The sequence below is a fragment of the Macadamia integrifolia genome, chromosome 5 (assembly GCF_013358625.1).
Source record: "Macadamia integrifolia cultivar HAES 741 chromosome 5, SCU_Mint_v3, whole genome shotgun sequence".
NCBI lineage: Eukaryota > Viridiplantae > Streptophyta > Magnoliopsida > Proteales > Proteaceae > Macadamia > Macadamia integrifolia.
The window spans coordinates 11,845,910-11,854,364 of NC_056561.1; positions in this window are offsets into that span (position 1 = coordinate 11,845,910).

An 8,455-nucleotide genomic window follows, 5' to 3' on the forward strand; every position below is an offset into this window, starting at 1 on the left:
AACAGCAAGCACATATTCAAGATCTAACCCGAAGGTTGGTGGATTCGGGATTGACACCCACAAACTCCTTGTCATTCCATGAAGGCGACCCTGAGTATGGTTCAGATGAAGACTTTGACTCTTAGGGATCTGTTCCTGTAGTTCCTGTAAGCACAAACACATGTATATCTTTTTTTTTCTTTTTCCCTCCCCCTGTTTGTTTTTTTTTTTTTTTTTTAATTTTTTTTTAATTTTTTATAATTTTAGCATTTTATGAATGGAAACCTATCTTTGGCACAAAGAAAATTTCCTTTTATTTATGGTTTGGAATGTTTAGGTATAATTAATTCCATAACTTAAGTCTTCATTAGAATAATCGGGATAACACGAAAATCCAAATATTTCCTCATTTACTACCAAGTGAATTGCATGAAAATAACTTTCCTACTATAAATGGGATAGATAGGTAACAATATAGGGAAACAATTCTTAGGGTGGATAAAAGTTCACCAACTCCTCTGGGTCATCTGCTTTCAGTCCATACTATTGGTTGATATACATAGTTAAGTAAAAGGACGTGTGAGTCAATCCCATCAACCTAACGTGGTTTATCCAGGGGTCTTCATTAGAAAATCTTCTCGTGACTTCCCTAGGCATCTCCATGCAATATCCTTTGTAGTTCTTCCTTGTAGGTACTCTTTCTAATTAATAATGAGCTTGAATTCCGGGACTTCCCTCCTTTCTTGGTAGAAAAGAGCTCTGAGTTGGCATTCTTTCAATGGCCTAGTCAACTTCAGTTTCTTGAGGAGCCAAATCTAAAAAATTGTAGGACTTCCTTGATACTGATCAAGTCCGAATCTATGGCTATGGCTCATATCATCAAATCCCTTGAGCGTTTCTGTAAGGACCGTAGGGATGATATCACCTCATTTCTTCAATTGCTTTACCACTTCTATCAGAACAAGTCCTGGAGTTCGGAGAACATAGCGAGCTATCATATAAGTAGATAAGCATCCTATAATCTTTGTTGATGGATTCCTCCCATTGATAGATACTGAGCGAAGATCTTGGCCACCTTCAGAATTTCAATCTTCCCATATCTAAAGAATTACTTCACTTCCTCCTCCTTCCATCAAAGAAATCCTGAATTTCTTCTGAGTAATCTTTCTTTAAAGATGGTTGTATTAAACTGCCATTGGGTGGAGATAGCATACAGACTCGAAATTCTTCGAGAGTTGGGTAGATCTCAACTAATCCAAACCGAAACACATGAAGATTGGTATCCTAGTGTTGAGGCACTTGCCGGAGTAAATGGTGATGTAATTTTCCACATCTGATTCGACTGAGTATTGACATATTTATAGATTCCAACAGTCCTGGTGCCCTCATGTTTATGTCCAAGGTCCATTTTCTCTACGTCTCCTCCAATGAGTCCTTGACCTTTCCTGAAACCATTATAAGCAAAGAAGAGATGTGATGATTTTTCAAAGTATCACTTATTAGCTATTGACACAACCAAACCTTTACCACTGTTGCATCCAGATCTCTTTATTTATTTATTTATTTCTTTTTGACTAATCAAGGATGGGGAATGAACTGGCCTTGACATACTGGTGCCAGGTGGTGACTTTTGGGGGATGGAATTCTAGATAAAAATTTGGAGGACCAGAGACGGATGACGGATGTCTAATGGCCTTGCATGCCAAATGGTGATTCTTGGGGGACAAAAGCTATGACGATTTTTTGGATATTTTGATTGTTAATCTAGGGATCAATTTACTGCCTTGAGATAGTTGAGACCGCACTTGCACATGTCAAGTTGCCTACGTATCCCTTGAGAGGAATTAGGTCTAGTGTAGTTCAGGCTATTCACTCTATTAGACATAATATTTCTTAAGTTGATCCATGTTGATCAATCCAGATATTTCTTCACCATTGTGGATTATGAGTTTCATAGCCTTGCCTAATAGAATCTCTTTGACAGTGAATGAGCCACTCCAGCTGGGCCTGAATTTCCATTTTGGGTCATGAATTGGGGCTCTTTGTTCTCGAAGAACAAGTTCAACCTCTTCTATGTGATGGGGCTTCACATTCTTGTTGAAGGCCCTTGCCATTCTCAGTTGATATTTCTTTAGATTTTCCATGGCTTTCATATGTCTTTCATCGAGAAAGTTGAGCTCATCATGTCTGCCCTTCACTCATTCTCCTTTAGGTAGCTGACTATCCAGGAGCACCCTCAGAGATGGCACTAGGATTTCCACGGGTAGAATTGCCTTAACCCCATACACCAAAGAGAAAGGAGTTGCCCCTGTCGAGAATCGCACAGAGGTCCGATATGCCCACAAGGCAAGGGGCAACTTACCTGCCCAATCCTTGTGTGTCTTAACCATTTTCTGTAAGATCACCTTGATATTCTTATTAGCTGCTTCTACTGCCCAATTGGTCTGTGGCCTGTAAGTGGTAGAGCGATGCCTTTTAATACCGAACTTCGTGCAGATTTTTCCGCATAAGTGGGATTCCTAATCCGATATCAACTCTTGAGGTACTCCATATCGGGAAGTGATATTTTTTTGGATGAATTTCGCCACCTTAGCAGATGTGAGGATTGCATATGACTGAGCTTCTACCCACTTGGTAAAGTAATCAATGGCTACGAAGATGAACTCGTGGCCATTGGATGCTTTGGGGTTGATCTTCCCAATGATGTCAATGCCTCAATAGAGAATGGCCAAGGAGAATTAAGTGAGTGCAACTCCGTTGGCTAGATATGTATGATATTGGCAAATATTTGACATTTGTGGTATTTCTTGACAAAGCTTACGTAATCTGTTTCCATTGTGTTCAAGTAGTATCCCAGCCTGAGAATCTTCTTTGCTAGCATCTTGGCATTCATATGGGGTCCACAGAGGCCTTGATGAATTTTCTCTATGATGGTCGCAGCTTGTTCTTCATTCACATACAACAACTGTATTCCATCAAAGGACATCTTATACAACAAGTCTTCTTCAAGGGTAAACTGGGTGGCATATCTTCTCAGATTTTTTTTTCTCTTTTTGTGGCTTCAACTGGGTATTTCCTTTCCCTGATAAAATTCACATTATGAGAGAACCAAGACCGACCATCTATGGTGAGAGAGTTCACCAAGTTTTGATAAATGGGTCTGCTTCTTTGTTCCACTAAGAATGGTCAGACTCTAGCCATAAGGTTGCATTATATCATGGAAGCCAAGGTCGCAAGGGTATTGACAAACTGGTTGTTATCCCTTTGGAAGTATTCAAACGGGATATTCTCAAAGTGTCCAATCACTTCCTCCAGATGTTCTTGATATGGTTTCAGTTTCTTATCTCTGGTCTTCCACTTTCCTTGCGTTTGACAGATGACGATTGATGAATCGTCATATACCTTGATCCTTTTTACCCCAATGGTTAGGGAAGTTTCGAGTCCCAAGGCACAAGCTTCATTTTCAGCAATGTTATTGGTACAAGAGAAATCAAGGTGGAATGATGAAGGTAAATAAAGACCGTCGGGGGTGATAAACAATATTCCCACACCACACCCCTTTTGATTAGCTGCTCCATCAAAGAACAACTGCCATTCATTAGCTGTGTCTTTTTTTTCATTGTTGTGATTTCTTCATCGGGAAAGGCATCATCTAGGGCTCTTCCATCTTCCATGGGGTGGGAAGCCAAATGGTCAGCTATAGCTTGCCCCTTGATAGATTTTTGAGCAATATTGGTGATGTCAAACTCTGATAACAACACAAACAATCGAGCCATCCTTCCTGTTAGAGCTGGTTTCTCAAAGAGGTACTTGATTGGGTCCATCCTTGAGATCAAATGTACCGGATAAGATACCATGTAGTGTCACAGCCTTTTTGCTGCCCAAATCAGTGCGGCACAAGTTCTTTCCAAAGATGTATAATGTGTCTCATATTCCAAGAATTTCTTACTGAGGTAATATATGGCGTGCTCTACCCCCTTCCTTGTCTCCTTTTGTGCTAGTAGTGAGCCTATGGAATGTTCTCCTACTGATAAGTACAACAGAAGTGGTTCTCCATCCATTGGCGGCATTAATACTAGTGGGTTCATAAGATACTCTTTGATCTTATCAAAAGCTTGTTGGCATTGGTCATTCCATTCTATGGGCTGATCCTTCTTTAGTAACTTGAAGATTGGTTCGCAGATCATAGTCAACTGAGCTATGAACTTACTGATATACTGGATGTGACCCAAAAATCCTCGTATCTGCTTATTAGTCCGAGGTGTGGCATTTCTCGAATTGCCTTGTTCTTGATAGGGTTGACTTCGATCCCCTTTCACTTACCAAGAATCGCAACAACTTTCCTGTCGTCGGCCCGAATACACACTTTTGAGGATTCAACTGTCTACGTAGACTTCCACGTCCTTATTCATCATGTCATGCAATATGGTAGTAGTTGCTCTTTAATAAGTTGCCCCAACGTTCTTCAGTACAAAAGGCATCACCTTATAACAATAGGTTCCCCATAGAGTGGTGAAGGCTGTCTTCTCCGGATCTTTGGAGTGCATGCTCACTTGGTTGTATCCCGAGAATCCATCCATAAATGATAACAAGGCATGCCCCGCTGTGTTGTCCACCAATACATCAATGTGAGGTAATGGGAAGTCATCTTTAGGGCTTACCTTTTTAAGATCCCGGAAGTCTACGCACATCCGTACCTTGCCCTCTTTCTTTGGTAGCAGTACAATATTGGCTAACCATTGGGGGTATTTTATCACTTGTAGGAACCCTGCATTTCACTGCTTCACAACTTCTTCTATGATCTTCTCACTCCATTCTAGACGCATTCTTTGAAGCTTCTGCTTTACTAGTTTTTCCTCGGGGTAGGTCGGCAATTGATGTTGCACAATGTTGGGGTCTATGCCAGGCATATCCTCATAAGACCAAGCAAAAACTTTGACGAATTCCTTCAGAAGACCAATCATTTGTTCTGCTTCTTCATTGTCTAGGTTGGTACCAATTTTTACCTCTCGAAGGCATTGGTCGGTTCCTAGATTAATAACCCGGGTATCCTCATGGATGGGTTAGGCCTTCTTTGGTTTGCATTATTTTATTAACTCTTGATATTTATTAAGATCATCATCAGAAAAAGGAGGCAAGTCATACTTGGAATCAGAAATTTCATTCATGAAAGTAGTAACAAACTCGACATACACAGACTCTGGGCTCTCGTCAAGAGGGGAGGCCGACATGAAATCATAAATAGAAGACTCAGCAACTGACTTGACTATAGACTCGATAACTGGCTTGATGCTTTTATCAATGGTACTCAAGGTGGTTGACTCAGTAGCATGAGTAAACTTGAAGTCTTCTCCAATACTTGTCCAGTTTAGGAGTGGGTCGATGGCTCGGTGGATGAGCAGATGTGGCAAGGGACCTTCTTATTCTTCTAGAAAAGTCACCGCTATCTCTTCATGGATGCTGACATCAGATACTTGGTTCTTCACAACGATGAGCTGATCCAACTCATATTCTCTAAAGCCAAACTTCTTGAGGGGTGAGAAGTGCTGGAGACTGTTTAATCCTCTTTCGATGAAGTCCAATTTTTCAAGCCTACTTATTGAAGCCATCCCTGCTCCTTGGTCACATTTTTTACCACCATCATGGGTCTTCCCATTGCAGTTGATTCGGGCATAGTGCGTGCAGACCATCATTCTTTGTGCTCTCCTTTGCTTTGCATAAGTGCTTTTTCCTCTAAAAGGCTTGGGCTTGAGCTCGTGTAACTCCTGAGCTCATGACTTTTGTAGAAAGGAACAGATGTGACTTTTCAGGTCCATGGGAAGTTGTAGACTCTAGACGAGTCTTATCCTCTTTTCCTATTCCCTCTTCAAGAGTACTCGGGGACTTGGAAATTCCTTTGACCATATCAATGTTGTGGGGTTGTTAAAGGAGAACCCATCTTCAATCCGTGCTACTTCCACCATTCCGGTGATGCAACTGTCTTGATCATTTTCTATGGCTACCATTTGCTATTGTTCTACCTCATGAGTTATCCAGTCAAACTCATCTTGAAAGAATACTTCAAACCTTGGTTGCATCTTTAAGGCGGTTTCATCAAACTATGGCTCAACATTTTTGCAAAAGGGAAAATCTTCTCCTTCTCTTACGAAGTACCCATTAAGAGTGGGGGAGAAAGAGGCAGATATTTTTCTAGTCATCCTTAGTACCTTCTGCCCTTTGCTACCATTCTTGCTCCTTGGTCCAGGGTTTTGAGGAATGTACCTAAGACCACTCCATCCTTTGCTAACCACAGGAGTAGGTAATTTTGAAACACTCTGATGATACTTTCCCAATCCCATCCCTGGAAAGTATTGCATGTTCCTCATCATCTGATTCACCGGGGGGCTTTATATAGATTTATAATTAATCGGAATCTTTTCATCTGGCAATTCCTTGGCGAGTGCTGCACAAGTTTCCTCTATCTCAAAACCACTAAGTTGAACGTCCTAGTCTTGTTCTTCTCCATTTTCAATATTGGCTAAGGTGTTCACCACTTCGGGATCCCCGGCTACTGTAATCACCTTCCCTTCATGAATGAATTTCATTTTCTGATGGAGACTAGAGGACACTGCCTTCGCATGATGTAACTAAGGCCTTCCTAGGAGCATGTTGAAGGATGCTGGTATATCAATGATCTAAAAATCAATATCAAACTTCACTGGGCCAACCATTATAGTGATGGCGAGGATGCCAAGAATTTTCCTCTTAGTGTTGTCATATGCCCGTATGGTTTAGTTTGATGGCCTCATCTCTTACAGGTTGATGCCAATACTCTTTGCCGATCTCAAGGGTAGAACATTCAAAGAGGACCCGTTATCAATGAGAACATGGGGAACCACCTTATCAAGATAATCTACTGTAATGTGTAGAGCTTTATTGTGCTGAGCTCCTTTGGGGAGTTCAGAGTCTGAGAACATCAATGGTTGTACCGCATATGTTGCCCCTACGATATGAGAGAGGTGTACCAGATCTATCTCGATTGGCACTTGTACATTGGTGAGAGACTTTAAGACTGCTTCACGGTGTATGGGGGAGGCCATCAACAATCCCTAAATTGAGATATTAGCTTGGGACTTCTTGAGCTGAGCCAAGACTGGATTCTCCGGTTCTTTCTTCAAGCTATTGGTTCCTACCTCATTAGTTATTTACTGTTCTACGGCTAGGGCCTTACCCTTGTAGTCTCTTTCACTTCGAGTTTCTATCACATTGGTAGGTTTCTTCACGATGATCTCTATAGGATAACACTCTTCATCATCACTATTTGTTATGGTAATAATTCCTACAATAGGATCATCCTCTTCTTTCGACTCTTCTTCCCTACTTGGGGTAGGAAGTCGAGATCCTTCGCGAATGTCAAGGGCCCTGGCCCGCACCTTCTTGATTGCATTGGAAAGCCGCACAACTGCTATATCTATCATTTATGCAAGTGTGGAATGCCCCCCTATTTTTTCAAGGATTATCAACTACTGGGTTTAGTATTGTTCACTAATGGCTACTTCACCTTCAACAGTGATCTCATACCATTCACTATCTTCTGAATCCGATGTCGGATCTTCCCCTTCTATGTGGATCGTGAGTGCTAACTGAATGGCATCTGTGGGATCAACCATCGGGTCATCCTCTCTGATAGCAAATACAGAATATCCTCCTAGATCACTGGGTGAATAATATTTAGACTCATCATCTTCATTATTGTCCCAGGGCCCCTGGTAGTCATCCCAGTCTGGGTAGTCATCATCACCTTGAGAATCAGAGTCATTTCCATCATTCTCTTCGTCACCTTTGTCCTCAGCATTGTCATCATCATCCTCTTCTTTGCTAATTTCCCCCTCACTCAGTTCTTCATTAGATTCCTCTTGACCGTCAAATTCCCTCGCATCCAAATGTTCGTAGTATTCTGAGTGTATGGATCAAAAAATTTTTATAGGGCCAGACTTGGTCTCATTGGCTTGAAGACGGATTAGGCCAGACTCATCAACTTCTGTGTCACTCCCAATGTGAATTAGGGAGGTGTGCTCTTTGATTTGTTCACCCACTGCCAATGCCATTATTGCTCTAAGGAGATCATCTGTGACTTCTTCAATGTTATTCGGATTATCTTCCTAAGGCATAGTGGGCTGAGTTAGAGAAGTGGGATCACCAACAAGGTCTTCTACTAAAGCATTCACTGATCCTATTGATAAGGTCATCTTTGGGGAGTCTGGTAGTGCAAGCATATCCTTCCAACTATACCCATCCATCCATCCTTCTTTTAGGTTATACACCAAACCTTGAGAATGTGATTGGTATTAGGGTGATGAGGGATATGAAGCAGGGTGATATGAAGGTGATGTGATGTGAGAGGTAGGGTATGAAGATTGGGGGTGATATGATGAGAAAACTCCTTCTCGTTGATGATGTGGTGGAGGTTGGTAATATGATGGAGGTTGGAGGTTGG